This window comes from Amblyomma mixtum, chromosome 5, assembly GCF_055824585.1.
Source record: "Amblyomma mixtum isolate Tamu chromosome 5, ASM5582458v1, whole genome shotgun sequence".
NCBI classification, from domain to species: domain Eukaryota; kingdom Metazoa; phylum Arthropoda; class Arachnida; order Ixodida; family Ixodidae; genus Amblyomma; species Amblyomma mixtum.
Window position 1 is genome coordinate 36,058,193 of NC_143016.1, and position 21,345 is coordinate 36,079,537.

At 54.1% G+C, this 21,345-nt stretch overlaps 1 protein-coding gene across 6 annotated transcripts in view; it reads right to left on the reverse strand.

Annotated features, from left to right (window-relative positions):
• HDAC4 (histone deacetylase 4) overlaps window positions 1-21,345 on the reverse strand; it is a 252,546-nt gene that overhangs the window by 42,440 nt on the left and 188,761 nt on the right. The gene's annotated exons all lie outside the window — the stretch shown is intronic.

The following is a 21,345-nucleotide window of genomic DNA, read 5'->3' on the forward strand; positions in this document are numbered from 1 at the left end:
GCTAAAAATACAGGTGCGTGTAAAACAGCGAAATAAAACGAGGCATGGTGGAGAAGAGAAGGTAGAGTGAAAGGGAGAACTGCGACTCGCACGGGTCTTTGCAATGGGTCTTCGACCCCAACTTGAGAAGACGGAAACACTTTATGCCATGGCACTCTTTGGCCCCGTAAAAATTCACGATCACATGATTCACATCGCGGCTCGCACGGGGTAGAAACGGCCGATAGCGTAGACATCGTCGAGGTTGGCTTCACTGCAGACTACGTGTCCTTGTGGAAAAACTACCTTGGCGGGCGACGTAATAAAATAAAAGGAATCGCCTTTTCTCCACCCGTTATGAGCGAGGAATGAAAAAAAATATTTTTCGCTCCCTCCCGAGAGTGAAAAGTGACAGCGATATCTGTGCTACACTTCCACACCTCCGAATCCTTACACGTGAGAGGGCACTCTCTCTCTCTAAGACCAAAATACAACTGATAGGCTGGAACACAGGATCACATAGCCACAGACGGGGTGCATACTCTCACTGTCTAGCGATGCTAATTCTCGTTGGGGCCACTTCATGGCTCTTCCTGACGTGTGCCGAGCCAAACTGATGAACTCATCGTTGATCCTTTCAGGCAATTTCTTGAATGCCGTAAATTCTCCTTTCTCCAGAGAGAAAGAACAGTTGAAACATGACACAAAATTTTTGAAGCGTTGCTATAGCTACCACGTGCATATAGTTAGAAAAGCAAGAAAATAACATGTCTAGCTACGAATTAATGATACTGATTTTCTTTCACACACTATCCATGCCTACAGCCATAAGCGTGCACAGGTCTCTCTGTAAGGGGAGCAACCTTCATGGTTGTGCCTCTTGAAGTCTTCTGAAAAGCAGGGAAAAATAGGGGAGAAAATTTGCGGCCCCTCCCTAATGCCACTGGGGGGGGGGGGGGGGGGGGGGGGGGGGCATCCCCTTTCTATGCATGTCATGCCCACAGCATTAAGCTACACTTCCGCCCACTCATCCGAGTGTTCGGTTTATTGATAAAAGTTTCTCGCGAGTGGAACGCGGGGGCGGGAGACATGAGGCAGAAGACGTTCGTCGCCGCGAGTGACGAAACCGGGCGAGCCGTGGGTGTCACAAAGCGCCACCTCCTACGCGCCCAAGTGAAAGCAGTGAGAACGCGGCCCTCTCCTCCCTCGGGCCCATTATTCTCTCCCCCCTCCGATGTTTTGAGAGCAGCCCGGGGTAAACACGCCGCCTGGGCGGGTGATCGAGCTGGGTCCCTTCTCCGCGCTATCCCCCCCGCCCCAAAACCGCCTCGCGCTGCCGCTGCCGCCAATCAATACGAGTGGGCTTTTTTCGGGATCATGGGCGCTCGCGCCTCGGATTCTGGGAAACGAGCCTGCCACGGAGATGGAGCACGTGACGACGAGGAAGAGAGCGGAGTGGAAGGAGGAGAGAGAGCCGGATGGGTGTACCAGGAGGAAAGGATCCAGATACAGACAAGGGGCAGCAGCCCCCTGGAGTTCGATGCATCGCAAGCAGCAACAAGTTTCACACGCTGAACTCGTTGCTGCCAAAGACAGCTTGGCTGACAATGTTCACCAGATTGAAATTATAAGTGGTGACAAAGTGAGCCGACCATGACAACGCAACTACCACCAACGAGAACAAGTGACGACAGCGGACGAGAGAGGGCCCGAGGACAGGGGGAGGTGAGCGCCAATATGTTTGACGCGGTGGTGGTGGTAAAAACGAGGGGGTTACATATGGAGGTTGCTCTGGGGTCAGGCTTAGTGCCCTTCCGTCTGAAGACTGTGGCTGCCGAAAGACAAAGATTCCCATTCTGGAAGAAGTGTCCATACAGTACTAGGTGAACCCCATAGGTTCGCTGCTAGTCTCTTTCACGACGTCATCTAGATCCCGATAAGATCTGGCATTTAAAACCTTTTTGAAGATGTAGAAGATAATAAAACACATGGTAGCCTGACCAAGTTTTCAGGGACAAGGTCCGCAGTGCGCCAACGTACAAATTTTTGGTTTCAGATATGTTATCCCATATCCTGCAGTAAAAAAATTCGCCGGACACTTAAGCTTATAGGTACCACTCGACAGCGTTAATAGGTCCCGGAGTTTTCTTTGTATATCACTTCGCGAACACAGATACAGTTCTTTTTTATTTTTTACTCTATTTTGCTTTTATTTTCTGTCTATTTTTAACCATTTGTTTATTCACCACAGTACACAAGGCCTCGATAATAAATGTGCCTCGATGGCCTAAGGGTAGCATGTCTGTCTCGCAACCCAAGGGTCCCGAGTTCGACTGCATTCTCAATCCAATTTTCGTTTCAGCGCAGTTAATTTACTTCACACGCTTACATGAGATAATGACGTTTGATACATGTTGCGGCCTTATAATCACAATCTATGTGATTTTAAGCACTTTCAATTCCATGCGACGTCACACCCAACGGATCAAGTAGTCACATGGTCGTTCTTGGAGTGGCGGCATGCTCCTCGGAAATTCGTCCACAGCCTGAGACGTCACATCGTCATCGACCAATGGAAATTTCGTTCTCGCACCCCAGTGACCGCTACCGAACGTGCACTCAACGCCATCGCAATACTGTCATACTCTCCACAGCCATGGAAGCTGTGCGCCGATGACTATTGCAAATCTCCTTCACTCACCACAACCACTTACAAAAAAAAAAAAAAAAGACACTCGCTATGTACACGGAGGAACTATGAAAGAAAGGACTCGAAACTTGATACCCGCACTTCAGCAGTCTAAAAGCTCACAGTAGGCCAAGAAACAATGTGCGAAGAAGGCCAGATCTACCATGGTGATAACGAAGACAATTAAGCGCCAGGGTGTCTGAAAATGAAGTGAAGAAGTCCGCCAAGAAGTCGATTCAAACGACGCGCCCATTTTCGTAGCGCGCAGACAGCTTCCGACTGTAAAGCTTGTCGAAGTGTTCGCCACTACAGACAGCGAGCGAGAGCCCACCGAAACAATAACGATTGTTTTTCTTTTTGCTGACAGCGGAGAACGGCCCATTCAGAAAACGACTGCCGCTCATGTTGACACTCAAACGCGAGTCGCTAGCCGCGTAAAAGGCGCAGATAAATGCTCGCGCGTGTGTGTATGCCACAAGCAATGCGGTCCGACAGTGATCGATGCAGGGCGGCAACAGCGTTCGCTCGCGTCCACCTGCTTCGACCTGCTTTCTCCGTCTCGGCACCGAAAAAGACGACAAATAAACAGAGCAGCATACAAAGGAGAGCTCGTACGCCATTCGTGACACGTTTTGTATTCTTCTGGCGTCTGGATTCGAGGAACGGTCGTGCGACTCGCAAGCCATCGCTGTACCTTTTTTCCCCCCCACTTGCCGAAGAAAGATCTCGAAGCATATTGTGCAATGCTAGCGTCGCAACACGGCGGAACATTATCTCTGTCCGAGGCACACAAAAAGGCTACGAATATTCGTCGAAATCGGACCGAAACACAATACTAGTCGGGCGGCAGAAAAACAACTTCCGAAACTAATGGTTGCTGCGCTATCGCTGCACTAGGAGCGTAGAAGGGAGAATGCGTCCGAGCCAAACGAAGTGTACATAAAAGTATGGAAATGCGCGAAGGCGAAGCGAAGGAACCATTAAAAAAAAAAAGGAGAGAGAGCGGGAAGGCGCAGCGGTGGTGGAGTCCTTTTATTTTGAAACGCACACCGCACGTGGCCCAATCACAGCGCGTCCGATTTAGCAACAGCATGACCTTGGAGCCGAGCGCCCCCATTGGTCGGCGGAGTTAACTCGTCGCGCTCTTCGCTACTACAGTGCCGACGCCGCCTCCGCGTTGCGCATGCGCGGTTCAATCGCGCGCTCGCGAACGGACAGAACGGATACAAGAACGTCGCCGCTCGTTAAAAGTCGTGCTCGGTACCCGCGCGCGAGCAGGCGACCGAAGGGTGGGCCTAAATATAGCAGGGCCGCAGTAAACGGAACGCCCACGCTACAATGGCAAAGCCCGGCCGCGCAGCGGGGGAGCTCGAGCCGGCACACACATGCACGTATCAGCAAGAAACGAGAAAAGGAGACATACATACAAAATAGCAAAATGACTGATGGGAGAGAGCCGCACGCATATCGATCTGCTATCGGCCTTTCCGAAGCGGGCCGCGAGCAACGGTGTGTGCGGGGAAAGAAGGAAGGCAGGGGAAAGGGTTCACTGCTGCTACCGCTACAACACCGACGCGTTTCAAAAGAGGTTCCTCGCCGCCGGCGGCGACAGAGCGCACGCCTACGCATCCGGTCCGCACAGAGCAAGCGGGAGGCACTGAGCTCGCTCGCTCGCTCGCCACCGGCACTACCACTACTACTACCCATTACTGGGGGGTGGGTAGGCACGCATGGACCGCCGCCCGCCCACCTACACAAACAGTCTCGCTCTCGCAGCCTGTGTTGCGTGTCGCGCGAGAAGCCAAGAATAGCCCGCAGCTGAAGGCCGCCCGGCCGCATATAGCTCGATAGATGACATTAATCAGCAGTCTGCGCTCGGTCTTTCGACGTTGCCTCACGACGGGCGCGCACGAGCCAGGTCGGTTGTTGTCGACAGGCGTCCTTTGCCTTTTTGTGCGGGGGAGCCCGTTGTTTGCCACGGACGCGGAGGGAATGCCGCACGAGACAGTCAGAAGAGCGAAAAGGGAGGGAAATTTGCCTTCGGCCGACGAGTTGCGGCAACACAGATCTACCCGATGGTCTCGTGCCTGACGTATTACTCCTGTCTTTATCATTCTTTTCTCTTTCTTCTGCACGAAGGTTTGAGTATACGACATCAGTGGTAAAGATTACAAACGCGCAAGGGCATCCGTTGTTGCTTGATGAATGAAACCGAGACGGCGTAGACGCGCAGCGACGAACGCACTTGACCTTTCTTCGCTGCTCGCTTGTCTCGTACACCGGGTTCTTCAATATGAAGCCCACAAGCAAGCGCTCCGCGCGGCGAGAACGAATGAGTCAATCACGGCGCCCCGGACGAAATCACGCTAACCTTCCTTTGTCAAAAGTCATTTCTGTCTTGCGCAAAAGCAACAGCGTGAATCATTAAACTCGGCATGAGCCGCTGTCTCTTCACTGTGGCTTGCTTCCGGCCTGATCATATAGAGAGGAAACAACGCCATTTCCGCTGGTAGCCGGAAATACGAGGACGTCGCATTCTTGAAATACGTTTATCAGAAATGAACAGGCGCACAACAAAACGAGATGACAGGCGAACCGTCGATGAAACGGTTATTTCGCTCGGGAGAGAAGCAGCGCATCACAAGAGAAACTGAAATCGAAAGCGTCTGTAGGCACTATTCGCCCAGGGAAAAACTGTTTAGAAGAAAAAAAAATAAACGAGTAATTATTAGTTTGGTGTTCGTAACGTGTCCCCGCTCAAATCGCTACTGCACGTACTATTGATAGTAAATGTTTGCGGGATGCATGTTATAGAAAAAAACAGTACATATTCTAGCGCTGCCTGGTGATCATCAGTCGCGTGCTGTTGTTACCAGCGAATGGAGCAAGCACGTCCCCTTACACATCCAGACATTTCAGGCGACTGGTCTACGTCACTGTGGCGAATTTTTTTTTATTTCGGCACACCAGCATCGCGTAAACATTCGCTGCCAACAGCAAGCGCTCCTCGAAAAAAATATTTCCAGGTGCTCGAACCGTGGCATCGCGGAAGCGTACCATTCGCGCTGGACCTTAATTCACTCGAGGGCCGTTTATGGAAATCCCTCGGTTTCTGGGAAAACAATGGCAACACGTAGTCCAAGTTGATAGAGGTTGCGGTGTGCAACCTCACAGCAGGCCAGCGAGCGAGCTGTTTGTCAGTATCGAGACACCGATACATGTTCGGGAGTGAAAGAGTGAAACTCCATCGTCTAAATGTTTTATGATCATACATCACATCCTCTCTCCTTAGAATGCGTAGCTGTTTTGTCCCGAGATCGTCCTCCCTCATACGTTTCCTTGGCGATTCACGGTCGCCCTTTGCTGCGCGCGAGTCGCCGACCCGACGACGCTTCTCGGAAGACGCGCAATTCCTCTCTCGAGAAACAATTAGACAGCTCGCACAGAAGGCCACCGTGAGACGAGCACAGCGCGAACTCGGGCGGACGTGCCGCCGCCGCGGGCCGGCGCGTTCCAGCGAACGCCGCAGCGTCGCCGCGACGCTGCGCGCAGCGGTGGCGGATGCCCGCCACAGAGCGCGGCGGCTGCTGCGGCTTCCGTTTTTCCCCGAGAACGCTGTATTTTCGGTCACGAATCGGGCGTCGCCGAGCAGCTGCACCCGCCCCGTCTAGTAACCGCGCGGAGAAACTCGCGAACCAAACGCATACTCCCAAAGATTAAAACAAACAAAAAAAGGCAGAACGGAGCAGCCGCAGCGGCACCCGTGGCTACACACACACAAAGCGCTGAAGAAATGCGCCGCCGTGACCGGAGACAAGTGAGAAGAAGCGATGCGGCTATTTTTGTAACTCTTCCGCCGGTGCCGAACACCGCCCCCTCGCCAACTTTCACCCATGGCTGCCACGAAAACCTCCGACGGTGTGCGTCCGGAAATCTATGGGGGCCGGGGGGGGGGGGGGGGGGGGCGAAACGAAGCAAAACAAAAGAAAAATAATAGACTGTTTTCTCTGCGTCGCCTGTCCTCCTCTTCTCCCTCGGTCTCTGATGGAAGCCATCTTTTTCGCAGAAAACTCGCCTGATGGCGACGTGTGGCCGCTCGCGGGAGGTTTTCCGCACCTAGCTCGCAGTTCAATCAACAAAGTCCAAGCTGCGTGGTTCGAACGGAGCGGCTCAGATTTTTTGTTTTTTATTGCGCAAATACGTCCTTCCGCATAAGAGAGGTATATGTACATGTGCAGGCCGATGTCGGCTATAAATTCCAACAAGGCCCGGTATTGGGGCCCATGGTTCCAGATTCCAGTGCCAGGTGGCTGGCTGGGGCGGCTAAAATAGAAGGAATTAGAAGGCTAAATTTATACACGCAGATCTGCGAGGTAAACAAAGCCGCGCCTGATGTTTTACTATACAGGAAAAAAATCGCTCAGTGAACGTGTTGATAATGCTGCATTTCCCTACTTCGAGCGCAGGAAGCACTTAACGGCAATCCTCGATCGCATCTTACTGCAGTTTGGAGAACTCTGCTATTGGATCGATTAGAACCCCGTTCGTTGCAGTATATAACCATGACCAGACACGGGAACGAATGACCCATTAATGTTTCGCACGGACCTCCGCTGCGGGCCTGTGCCTGCCCCGATACTGAATTTTTGTGTACCGGTTCGGTGCGCGTTCTGGTGAAAACCGGGGGTGTGACATGATGACGAATAACCCAATCACATATCCACGACGGACACACGCGAACTCGAAACAAGCTTCAGTCAGTTTCAAATTAGTCTGTCAGCAGACCTGCAACTAGAGAACGATGGAAACGCACACTAGTGCGAAACGCAACAAATGCTGTATTTCTTTGCGCATATAACGAATTTGAGGACACAGCGAAGGAAGCGTATTTCCTTTCAAATGCAACTGGCACAATTTCTCTAAGTATACAACAAAGTTACGATATAACGAAGGAAATTCAATGTGGTGGTTCGTGAGCACAGGAGGTGGTGGTGGTGAAAACTTTTAATTACTGAAATAGAGTTTGGGAGCCACAGAGTGGCCCCGCTACATGGTCGGCGTCCCTAGTCCGGGACACCGCATGACAATGCCCCGTCTCTCGCCCGTTTCACCAGAGCCCTTTGGGACTCAAGCGAGGAGCAGTTGAGGAGGGCAGTCTCCCATGCCTCTCACAGGAGGAGGATGCAGATGAATTAGGCAAATGAATAAGCGGGAACGTGTCCGTGGTGGTGCGAGTTGGTGTTTTTAAGCTGGGTGGGTGTTTTTAAGACCAGCTTAGGTCAGCTGTGGCCGGAAAAGGCTCCGGACGCTGCCGCCAGGGGCGCTGGGTTGCTGACTCAAAAGGCACGGGTTCGATCCCGACCGCTGAGGTCAAATTTTGATGGAGGCGAAATTCTAGAGGCCCGTGTACTGTGCGATGTCAGTACACGTTAAAGAACCCCAGGTGGTCGAAATTTCCGGAGCCCTCCACTACGGCATCCCCATAGCCTGAGTCGCTTTGGGACGATACCACCCCCATAAACCAATTATATACATATATTTCCCTTTAAAACAGAACTTCACGCATTTATCTGCGAAAATAACGAAGTTACGGATATAACGAACTTCAAAACACACCTCCACGTATTTCTCGAGGCATACAGAAAAGCTAATCCCTTCTAGTTTCGTTTTGATTATTCACACAGCGCTTTACATGGCGGGCATTATGCGCTGCTTCCGGCCGCGGCATCCGGGCGCTGACAGCGCCACTAACGTAAATTGCCTGGAAGGCGGAAAGTGCATGCGGGATGTGCACCCCTTTTCCGCCGTCTCTGGCGACGCGCAGAATGAGCGCCTCCCAATGGGAAGGCAGTCCAGTGTACACACACGCACCCCCGCCATGAAGGGGAAGAAGGCTTGGCCAAGGCCAGCCGTGGCGCTATTTATAACGCCTCCTGACCCTCCACCGCGGGCGGACGGACGGTCCCGCATCATCGCCGCCGTCCAGGCCTGGCCTTGGCACAGCACGCTCGCGGTCAGCGACGGATTTAAACGCAATCACGCCGCGACACAAACACGCGCCCGCCGAAACCGGTCACACAGCGAGGGAATCGAAGGACAATTCAGAAGATCGTGGGAGGGAGAACACCATCCACGCCGGGCACAGTCCAACCGTCCGTGGCGCACGTCCGCTGTGCGGAGCCCACAATATGCGGCTGAGACAGAGATATCAGTGTGGATTAAACGGTACTCTCCAGTTAATGCTGCCCTAGCGGCAATCGAGCGAAGGAGGGGCATGGAATGCGGCAAACAGGTAACTGTACTGCGCAAAGATGATCTGTAAAGGTAACAGAGTTGATTACAAGGCACGGAAAACACGGCCATGGCGGTAGAGAGGCCCTCGAGGACATGATATTAAGAATTTTTTTTTTTTTTGGAATAGGTGTCCACAGCTGGTGGTAGTGGTTTATTTAAAAAAATAAAAGTGAAGCAGAAGAGTGTTGCCTGCCGCGGAAATTGCTATTTAATATCTTAAGCACCCGAGCTGCAGCCGGCGGAAATGAAAGGGAAAGGGAGAGGATAGTGAGGAGAAGTATAGAGGGGAGCGACAGCAAGAAAGGACAAGGGAGAACTTTGTACACTATTTACCAAATACAAAAGTAATGACCAGTTGGCAGCCAATAGCAGAGGTCTCTGCGTATCCCTAGATGCGACCGCATACTCAGTTGCACAGAGGTAAAAGGCGAAATCTGCCATCGAGCACAGATTCGCGAATCCGGGGTAAGGAGACAGAGAGGAGGTCCTCAAGGCGTGGGAATGCTGTGTGAGTGCGCAACCATCGATGCCACAGCTGGGTCCCTTCTCATGATCAAAGCGTAATGGAGAAACTGCTGGAAGCGAATCACGCGTGGTGAATGGATGCGAGGCTAACACTGATACGGTCTATGCCTGTGTAATTATGAACATATGCAAATGAGCTTAACATGACTGTCACGGAATCAAATCAGAACGATATGAACGCGGAATGGACACAGGTTACATCGTCTCTTAGCCTCCTTTTCTTTGCTGACTCTAGGTCAAGTCTCGCAGCCACCAATGCGAGGCTCGGAAGCGTCCGTCTCACAACGAAAAGAACCAAGTTCTTTTAATCTTCAACAGGCAGCTTCTGTTCCTTTCCCTCCTTTGGTCCTCACCTCTTTCATGGGCACCGCTAGCATGTCGCATACCAAGTCTGAACACGCAAACGCTTGACGTCACAGGGTGGCATAGCGATAAAGCGCGCGACACAGAACTCGACGCAGCGAGTTACATTGCACAACGGCAGCGTTCTATTTATTTTTCAAAATCGCCGACTCTCCTCCCCGTCCACTTCTTTCCCCACACCATGTCAGAGCGATGTTTCCCCATCGTGGACACTAAAAATTACGCATTCCCCTCAGGCTGCGCGCGCACGCACGCACACACACACACGCGCGCAGAGTAAAGCGGACATTCGTGGAAACGTGCCCGACTTTTTCCCACACAGCCGGCGGCGCGGCCTGAAAGGTGGCGCAGGGTGCTATGAATAACCGCCGTTGCGTCACACGGGGGGCAGCGTCGTCGTCGAACAGCGGAGCAAGCAGCCTCTCTCGAGGAAGGACGAGGAGGCCCGCATGAATCGCGCTGAGCCGAGCAGCGCCGGCGCCGAGACGCTACGCGCGCACGGCCGCCTCGGCGACGGCCGGGAGGCGACACTCCGCCGGCCCGTAACGAGATCAAGAAGAACGATGAGTGCCACCGAGACCCTGCTGTGCTGCTCTTCTAACTCGAAGTAGGCCCCTCGGCTTCATTCACTCGCGGCCTCCGAGACAGACGGCGGTTTGCGGCTCTCGGGGCTCAGTGATACAAGTTATGTACACAGAAGACGCGGAGTATCCGTCTCACTCTCGATGGTAACCTCAACCGCACAGTGAGGGTAGGAATGAAGTAGACAGCCATCACCTCGAAGGAAGAAGGGTTGGTTTGGGTTTTACGGGGTTTAAAGGGGCTCTGAAACACCATCTGAGGAGAGCATGTCAACTCTCTCAATCACTGCAACCTGCTGTCATGAACACCTGAGCCGAATAATACACTTCTACCCGAAGCAGACAACCCACAATCACGCGCGAAAGTTGGCGAGCCCTTCCCGGCGACTTTTTCATACTCGCGACCTCCTCCGTCGCTGTTAGATTCTCTCAGACGTCAGGCAGCTACCATGGCCGCGGCCAATAAGCCACGTAGCTCCGGCGGGTCGGAAGATCCGCCCCCAGATGTGGGGCCAGCGGAGGAGCGCCTACCTTCCAGGGTGCAAAAAGTAACGAGAGAAGAGGGAAAGGCGCGAAGAAGCTGCAATTCAAATTTTGACTACAGATAACTCATTTTCTACAAAGCGCATTAAAAAAATTCTTGCTGGACAATATTCATGAAGCGGGGTACTTAAACATCCCAGGCATACCGCAACTTTATTAGAGCCCCTTTCAGAGCCCCTTCAATGTTCCAAAGCAATTCGGGCTGTGAAGGACGCAGCAGTGACTCTTCGCACTGACTCGTCGACCTCGCTCCGGCCGCACACGTCGGCGAACACTGGCGCTCATGCCCGAAGGCCTCGCATTGCCGCAGCGCTAGCTGTTGTGGGCCCGCTACATCGCACGGGCCACAGGTTTCCGCTTCCACAATCCGTCCTTTTTGACACGGTTTCCATAGAGCGCGAAAGGAACGAGCTATCTGATCCCTGCACGTCATATCGAACCAGCGAAGTGTTTCAACACGAAGCGGCGTTAAAACAAACGTGTAGCGAGAGGATCGAGACGTAGGTCTCTCTCTGTCAAAACGTTCCGGGCTGTCGATACACACAACGGGAGCCTACCGTAACACAGGAGGAACCCAGCGTGGATCCAACGGGTGTCCGGAATGCAGCGGAGCGTGGCTGGCTTCACACGAGGAAGCGACGCGCGTGTGCGCTGCAAGCAGCCCTCGGGCGCTTCGTAAACCGATGCGATGGAAGCCGTCACGTACCGATGCCGCAGTGTGTCGGAGGGAGTGCGACCACCGAGGACGACACCGACAGGGGAGTGCATACCCCCCCTTTCGCTCCTCGTCCCTCCGTTCTGCGGCTCGGCGGCGCGGAGGACGTCCGGAGGCAGCGGACCGGCAGGGGAGTGCCAAAAGTTTCTGTGTCGACAGGAAGTGTCACGCAATGCAAATACAGTTCCGCCGTGTTCGGATACGCCAGCGATGTGTCGAAAGGCTTTGAAAAAAACCAAAATAAAACGGCACCATGAAAGCTATTGGGGGCTCGACAGACGAACAGGAGTACTTACTTCGTGGATGCATCGTCCAGACCACGGTATTCCAACTACAAAAGATGTTCGAGCCTGTTGCAATTCTACCGCGCGCCAGTGTATAACCGCGCCTCGTAACTTCCACAGAGCTGAGCGGATTTTGATGGCAGCTCTGAACTGACAGATTTGGGGGCTTGTGTGCTGTTGTGTTTCTACCCCCCCCCCCCCCCCCCCCCTTAACTCTCTTTGTGTGTTCCCGTCACACCTGTGTCCACTCGGACCACGTGGGCCCGATCATGCAGCTACCGTGAACATTCGCCAAGGTCGACAACCTCGCGACGACCATGGGAAGTGAGAAGCTTGGAAGGCCCCTCCGAGCCTCAGCGGATTAGTGTGGCAGGGATGTCAAAGGCCATTGTCAGCCAAAACCCCAGCGAAATTCCTTGAACGGAGTGCAGCGGCGACGAAGGCAGGCGAGGCCCAGGAGCTATTGTCCGAGCAACCACCGTGAATGCGGAGGCGACCTGGCGGCGCCGTCACGCTGGCGGATAATTGAAGAATTCTGTGTCCCCGACTCGCGTTCTGGGCAATCGGCGGGGAGGCAAGTTCATTCCCCTGCTGAAAGACTTCAGGAGATTCCTTTCCCCGCGGGGCTGGATGAGTCAGCAATCTTCCCCTCTCTTCGACCCAGCTGCGACAGAGTGGACAAGCTCGCACCTGCCCAGCCGTGGGCGGTAACAAGGAGGTCCCCTTCGGTCCATCCGATTGGACAGTGCTCGTCGACCATTTTTCCCCAGCCAGGGATCTGGGGAAACCGGACGATATTTAACTCGGCCGTGAGTGTGGCCGAAAGAAGCCTGCTAGCTCCAGTCGACTACGGTTGACGAAGACGTTGCCCTTCCACTGAGAGCCATTCTCAGTCCCGCTCTTTGTAAATAATGTAAATATGTGAATACAGCTTTTCCTTCACTTCCCCTACTCCCCGTCTCCGGCCCACGTTTCCTTCCTCCTTCGGCAATGCGGCGGTGATCCTGGATCCGATGCCTGGTGGGACACGCTTCTAGCATCGGCAAAATATATCAGTGCGTGTTTCGAAACGGGCTAAATCCTGAAACCGAAACTAAGTTACTTTGACTGGAAAATGTGCCATGTCATGTAATATACATGCGCATAATGTGTATCGTGAGGCACGCTCCTGAATCATGCATGATGGACCCTGGCCCATTTGTACACACTGGCAGGGGTGATTAACATTCAGCACCTGAACAGTAAACGTCCGAAACTGGTGAAGCGAACGCCTCCGATCGATGCGCCTCCCGCAAACCTGCTGGCTGGTGTATACAACACATCGAGGGTCTGCAAACAATCGCTCCATGCGCGCCTTCAAACGCACACCGCGTGACGGTCAGGGCTTCGCGCACCACAAAGCACAGACACATGATATACGAAACTGTCCCAAGGTGACAAAAAGGTGACGCCTTACCAAATGATGCCATGGAGCCATGCGCGATGCTGCCGCAAGTATTTTACAAAACGAGGGAAGGACGCTGTGGTGTTGGCGAGCGTATACATATGGGCGTATAAACTTTTGTTCAAGACACGCTCACAACAATGGCTGGTGCTGTGACTGGTCGAATGACATCGGAAAAGCCCGCGTCCAAAGCGCGAATGCGCGGCAACCGCGAGCGCAGTTCCCCGTGGCGGCGCCAAATATAGCGCTTCGAGATAAGAAACAGAAAGGCAAGGAGGTCGCTTCCGGCTTGTAACGAATTTGCGCACACGACCTCCCCGGGACGACCACGGGGCACGTGCACGAGACACGGTACGCGGGAAGCCCCGTTACGTAACTACGATCGGGAAGCGGCACACGGCTATTTGCAACGCAGCTAATTAAAAAAAATTAACAGCGTGTCTAGTAGACTGAATATGAATTAATGAGCTGATTATTTAGAAAGGGAGGCTCGAAGCCGTTTGTTGGAGAATTGGGTTGTTAAGTAAGGGAAAAGCAGGGACCTATTAGATACATGGGGAGACGCGTTGGGTGGTCGAGACACGCTCTACATTGCTTTGTAGAGACACTAACCTTAGCATATTCGCCAATATATTCCGAGATGCCGTTAATTTCCTCGCCACCGGTGGGAAAACCATGCTTGGCGACGAGGTTGTCGGGTCCCTTGTGGAAGCCCGAGCAATGCCAAACTAGGTGGTACAGATCAGCGCGGCATATACGCCCTCAGTACGGGCACTTAAAACTCGACTGTAGATACGCACTAAACGCTTGAATACAGCAGCAGCAACAGGCATCAGCTGCACATAAACCATCCTCTCCACAGCGCCGCCTGTCTTGAAATCGACGATTCCCGATGCGACAAGTGCCGCACCTCACCGACAACAACCGGTGACGGAACTTCTTCGCGCGTGGACTGCATATGCGAGCGCCCACGTGAAACCTGTCAGGCAGCGCTAGCCTTTCACGCTAAAAATGGATATAGTGTTTATATATTCGTTCAGGCGCCACCATTGCCTCGGCTGCTGGCGATCGTGAAATGTAGGGCGTGCTGAGAGACAGGCGAAACCTATAGGTACCAGTCGCTGCGCCCGACGTTTTTACTTTCTCTGAGCACGCGGCAACATTAAACGACGCAGAGGCCAGGAAGTGCACCAGTTCTCGCGGCGTGCGCGCACCACGTTTGCGGTCGCCACGTTTGCGGAGGCACGCGTATATTTAGCCCTCAGTGCACGCCCGGCGCTAAATTTAGTGGCCGCGCACCCCCCTTACGTCACATGAATGTGGGCGCGCGTTTCTCCTCTACCCTTGCTTTCTTATCCAAGCGTCTTATAAAATGTGCCGCCGTTCCCACTGGCGTCCGTCACGCCCTAACACGCGCGCGCGCTTCGAGGTGCACCGCCGCTCGCGGCAGGCATCGCCTCGTCCTTCCCGCGCTGCTTCGCGAACGCACAGGGGTAACGGAGCATCAGCTACAAAAAAACCCTTCTCTCGATATGTTACACAGACCTGGACGCCCCTCTCTGATCTGAAACATGTCTGCGTGATGTATGCGGGCGCAAGTGCATTGCGCTTTTAACACCGCGCAAGAGAAGTGCGCGAGCTCATGTGTGCGCGGTCATGTGCATCGTCTCCGACATCGCGTGAAGCTCACTGAATTCTGACATCACATCTTCTCTTTTTCGCTCTCCCTGTCTATATTTTTCGTTCCCTTTCCCCTAGCATGGAGCAAGCAGGCCAGAGACATGTCTGTCCAGCCGAGAGAGAGAAAGTGACTCTGTGGTGGAAGAGGGTAACGGCGCTCTCTTTTACAGCCATGTACGGGTGAATGCAACCGACCCCTCGTTGTGCCTTCTCCCTCTCCATCTCTCTTGCTGCCGAGACGAGCGTGGCTGCAGTCTGTCTCAGGGCCTCGCCGCACACACATGATGAGTTCAGCATACGACGAGCCGAAGACAGAAGCAATAACACCAATGATGCGCGATTTCACGGGCGAGTGAGGGGGGCACCCGGTGGCGAGGAGGATGGGAAGAGAAAGGGAGAGCGCGCCACGTCGGTTCTTGGTGCACTCGCACCGCGAAGTGCGCCAAGGCGAGCGGGCTAAATATAGGGCGCCCTGCTCGAAACGCAATCGATGGTGAGCCAAAGTTATACGAGCGCGCGCATGCCGCCGCCGCCGCTGTCCCCCTCCTTCACTACGCCAGAGTCGAGGCCCCGTCGGGGAGGAAGGGAGGTCGGACCGCAGCGGCGGGGGAGGTGCGCGTTAAAACGGCAAGCCAAGAAACCCGGAGCACAACACTCCGCGCTGCGTCGAAACAACAAATATGCGCTACCCAGGCAAGGAAAAATCCGAGGGAGGAGGTCTAGAAGGCGGCGATTGGTGCCCGGCGTGTTTGTGTGCGCGAGGGAGAAAGATTGGCTTAAATATGGACAAGAAGAAGAGCAAAGAAAAGGATGCCCAGCGCGCGTGCGGGCACAACAAAAAGGGGCCACCACCGCACAAGAAGGCGAAGAAAGGCTCGTATCCGGAGCCCTTCTAAATATAGCCGCCACCGACGGCATCGAAGAAGTGCTTCGCCGCCGGCATACACACGCGCACAGGCTTCGCGGGGTGCGCGGCTCGGCGAGGGGGCGACCCCGGAGCCTGAACCCCCCCATGCGGTCCAAACGCGTCTGACTGCGGTTTGCCGCTCCGGCGATGTTGTTGCTGGCGGGGGAGAAGCGACCACAAGGAGGAGGGGGAAGAGAGAGAGAGGAGGGTGCGTGTGTTTCTGGCATCACCCTCCGGGCTCGGTCATTGGAGGCCGCGGTGGCAGCGCGGGTCGGAGCTGGGGTCAAGACCTATGGGTCAAGAACGGGCGCCTCTCCGGCGCCCGGAGCGTCTTCATCTTCCTCCCTCTCCCACAGAACTCTGTAGAACTTAGCCTGCAAGCATGCACAATACGAAGCAGCCACGCCATCGTCCGGCGGGTGGCTCGCTACTTTTCAGTAGTGACCGCGTTCCTTCCACCTTCTAGAGGAGGTAGACAAAGCTCGAAGGTTCAAGAATTTCTATGAAACTAGCACGATACAAGTGATGATAATTTCATACGCTGGCATGCTCTCTCACGGCGTTTTGTGATGGACAGGATCATGAGCGATGGTCCACACGTACGCCATGCACTGATGCGTTCGTTAAGTCAGGACTGCCACAAAAGTGAGTCCTGACCTAGCAAACGCATCAGCATGTTTAAACGGCCTCCCGATCCTTTTGTGTATTTTGCTATCTCACGGGCCTCCAGACAGAAAGCAGCATGCGTTCGATACGCCGCTAAGAAAGCACATGTAGGCCCGTACGTATATATCGTCCCAGTGGGGCGGTATACTGCGCCGGCTTTTCAAAGAAGCGTCAAGAATCAAAAACGGCAGATTACTTTCGCCTTCATTGCGCATTGACGTGTCACGGTTAAGGAGCCTGCTCTGCCACGGCCTTCTGCAGCTCTCGGAAAAAGCGATGAATTCGCCCACACAAAATGGAGATTGGCGTCTGCTACACGAGAACGGATTTTTTTCATCGCGACTTCGCGGACTCCTAAACGTTATACGACGGCTGCAGCACACACACTAACCGACGGAAGGAGGTACAGAGAAAGCGCGTACCTAAAGGACGAATTAATGATTACACGCGTAAAGAGCAGTGCGGCGCTTGTTCCTGCATCCAGTTGACGCGTGCTGTGTTTATATTTGGTCAGTGTGCATGCTATCGGGAAACAAACAAAAGGTGACGGCCGATTTGCGTAGTTAGGCCAGATGTGAATAAGGTGCTCTGGCTTTTCGGTTCTCACTTCTGTTCCGGTGTTCAGATCCGGTGTTCCCGGACGGCAGTTGTTCGGATAGCGATGGCGGGTTAATGGCCATATAAGCGGAATAAGTCCTTCTGTCCTTTACTTTCATAGATCCCTGGAAGTCCTCATACCACTCCTGGAGCACTGGTTAAAAGCGATGCGCCACTGGGGTTGCGGGGAATTCCCACTATAAGCGCTAACGCACTGGAAACAAGCATCAGTCACTTTCCTCAGACCCTCAAGAGAGAACATCTGAACACTTTCCCGGATTCTGCATTTTTCTGCCGCCGCAAACAGAACTCGGGCGTTTCAACGTGAGGGAAAAGAAAGACATGGCGGAGTTGGGGGGGGGGGGGGGGGGGGGGCAGAGTCGTAGGTGGTAGCAGACTGCTGCCAGGGAAGATCGTTCATCCGCCTTGAACCCATTTTCTTGCCCTTTTCTTGCCTTCCACAGCTCACTTATCGTCGGGTGCAAAAAAAAAAGGATGATCTAGCAAGCTATATTCGATTTATTTTTTCGGCACATGTCCCTACGAAAGTCACGCAGTCTGCAGCAAAAGAAGACGTCAGGAGCCGGCCCCAACCTAGCCCGAATACTCCGCTTCCTGCCGTCCAAGTCTCGGATAAAATAAAATTACGAGCGGGCTTCTTGGCAACATCTCGGACAGAGCCTCGAGCCCACGCCGTGGGTGTGGCGGGGGATTCGATGCGGCGCGGTGACCGAAGGAGCAAGAGGAACAAGCGCGTGCTCTGTGACGGTCCTCTCCTCTGGTGCACCGGCGCGGCTGCAGCCAGCGGCAGGCTACACCGGGCGGCGCAGGACACCGGTGCGGTGCAGAGGAGGAGGGGAGCCGGGGCCATGTGACCGGGCCCCGGGTGCCCTAAAAATAGCCTTCCGCGTGGCAGCTCCCGCTATTTCGGGCCACGGAGACGGTCGCGGATCGATACAGCGCCGAGGGGCTTCTTCGCCGGAGCCCGGACCAGAGCCCGATACGCACACGCGCATGCACACCTCTCCCCCTTTCTCTCTCGGGTCGAACGACGAACTCCCACGCGTCCCCCGTGTTCATGTGTGCGTCGTCCCCTTTTAGAGTGGCATGTTGTGTGTCTCCAGGCAAAGGTCGCAAAGGCGCGGCGGGTAAGGGTGGCCGCTCACAACCCATTCCCCTAATAGCAACGCCGGGAGGAGAATGAGGGTGTCCGACCCGAGTGACAGGCACTGCACAGCGATCGGACCCGCGGGTGATGAGCAGCGGGGTGAAAGAAAGAGCGCAGGCCAGGGCCGACGGCGCCCGAGGCCCCACGTGAGAGCGGGATGTATATATACTGCGGCCGCCCCACCTCTTCCTCCGCGGACGCGCTGCGGAGAGAGAGTATTTTCGGCAGGCTCGTTTCGTATATTGGCGCGATAACGGGTCTCGAACGCGGGGCGCTCGGCTGAGCTCGAACACTGCGCGATCATCGAACTCGGGACACGTACTACGCGACGTGTCACGAAGGAGGGCGCTGCTGTGCCCTTTCGAAACGGTGCCCGTGCTCGATTATATCCATCGATCGCCACAACCGCAGCACCGTGTACTCGGAGACCGGTGGAAGGGAAAGAATTAAGCAATCACCTGCACTATTCCTGTCCACTTCTGCCCCAGTGTCCACTTCTGCCCCAGTCACTGACAGTGTTTGAAGAAGTAGCACGTAACCACACCACCACGGCGTGGTAGAGAAACGGAGAATCCTGCGGGGCCTTGTGGCTAAGGATTACGGACAGCGCGAGTTGAACGTTCGCCGCGCCCACGCAAGTTCCCTTCGCTCTCCTTTTCCCAGGGTAATTCACACTCGCACGTCCACGCAGATTTCGTGGGCTCCTGGTTCCCGTAAAGCTTCAGGTTCCCGTGCTGTACAGCTACAGACTTCGCCTAGGGCGCAGTTTATGCCTGCCTCGCCTGTCAGCCTTCCCGCTCTATTTCCAGATCGCAAGGTCGTGCGAGCCTACCATCGACCGGATGACTTATTGCTCCGCCAGCAACGGAGACCGAAAAGAGGCGAAAAGGCGAAGAAAACAAATACTGCCGAGTCACGCCGGCCGCGCGCTGTCGAAGCGCCAGCGTAAAATAAGCCTTTCGCAATGTGCCTCCCGAAACGCAGCCAGCACGATGACCGATGTCGAGGAGCTGCCGTTCGCGTTTGGAGCGACTGACGGATGCTTTTTTCGACGCCGGGACAGTACGCCGACAGCGCAATCGACAAATGAGGCGGAGAGTCGCGCCCCTTTTGTTTGTTTAGTGTCCCCGAGGTGCCTAGCGGTCGAGCATGTCGAGGTTGATAACCAGCGGTGTAGAAATCACTTTGCCTTTACAGCACAAAATTAACAAGGGTGCGACGGAAGCCTCATCAAGCTGGCCAACTCTTCGACAAGATGACTCGTCTTGGTCGAAGATAAGACAAAGTCCTCGTGTCGAAACGTTGGCTTCCGGTCAGCAGCTTCTCTCGCACCCTTGTCCACTTTGCGCTGTAAGAAATTCCATGCCCATTCTAAGCACTGCGAATCGGCTGCAGCCTTATCCACCAGCTTAAACCTATTGTTACTCCAACAGCTGACGATTAATAGGAGAATCTGCCATGTCCACAACCGAAAAAAACATTCTTTAAGCCTCACGGCAGCACTGGTTATCTGCGCTGGTTTCAGTTATATCGGTCTCTTTCCCCGCCTACGAAATGATCGGAGCCAAGCATGTTGGCATCAGTTGAGCATACCGGTTGCGACATTGTAACTAGAGCGAACAAACACAACTCTCAAAGAAAAAGGAAACGGACACGCTGGACATCAACTGATGTTGCAACCGGTTACTCAGCACCAACTAGCCCCACCTTCCTCTTTAACTGCAACTGAGCACACTGTTAGCAAAAAAAAAAAAACACCCAAAAGGGAGTAAATGGCTTGTCCTCTAACGCGCACCCAAAAGGAGGTTTTTTTACTCCATATGTATGGTGTTTTTTATTTACTCCCTTATATAATGAAGTAAAAAGTAAATGAAGTAAAAAGGGTGGCCGCCACCATTATTACTCCCTTTTGGGTATATTTTTGTTTACAGTGCAGAAGCTCAGGTGGTGCCAAATGTACTGAATCGGACGTTCCTCGAGGCAACACATGTCGCGAAGAGCTGTCCAATCTCTACCCAATCACACGGTAGCTCGAGTGTTCACCAAATCAACGTGCGCACGGACAGAGCCTGCAGTGAAGGTCGCGCAAGGACATCCAGACGAAGAAAAAAGGTTATCCTATTCTCGTGACCGTGCGCGCGGGTTCTCTTTCCCTCGTATCTTTCAACTGTTCATCTAAACGCGAAAGGAGAAATGTCTCGAAGCTGGAAAACGCGCCACTCTCAGCGAAGTAAAAGTTTCTCTCAGAAAAAAAAAAAAAGCAGTACAAGACGCGCTTTCGAGAGAATCCCTTTTTTTTTCTCCTCCGAGACCAAGCGAGACAAGCCGCCGAAGAAAGTGAATCGGACGAGCGACGCGGAAGGAGTGCCGTGCCCTACTTCACGACGCGCGGCGCGGCCGACAGAGCGCCTAGGAGCCGCGAAGGAAGCCGAGGAGGCACGGTGGAACGCCCCGGGTTGTGGCGATGACGAGGCGCTGCGGTGGGAACCCCGAGGTCACGCACGTGTGGCCCACGCCAGACCCGCCGCCGGAACGTTGTTTATCTCCGGGGGGTGCGCCGAGGCTGAGAGCCACGCGCTGTCACCGCAAATGAATCGAGAGAGGGAGAGAGAGATACTCGGGGCGCGTGTGTGACTGCGTACTGAGAGCAGGAAACCGCAAAGTGCCGCTGTTTCGAGTTTACTTCCCTCAACATGCGCGTAATATCGGTGAAATTGTGGGAACAATCTGCCGACATGGTTGGCTCGATTCACAAAGCTAGACTGCGCGTGCAGTACAGCGTGGAGAAACACGTGACTGGGGCCCGGGCGACAGGCACAATCCTTTTCTCCGGACTATTCGGCGATGTGTCCGTACACAGTCACCGCGCAACTGGGCGCGGAGTTCCCCCGTCTTGGCCACCGACGAGGA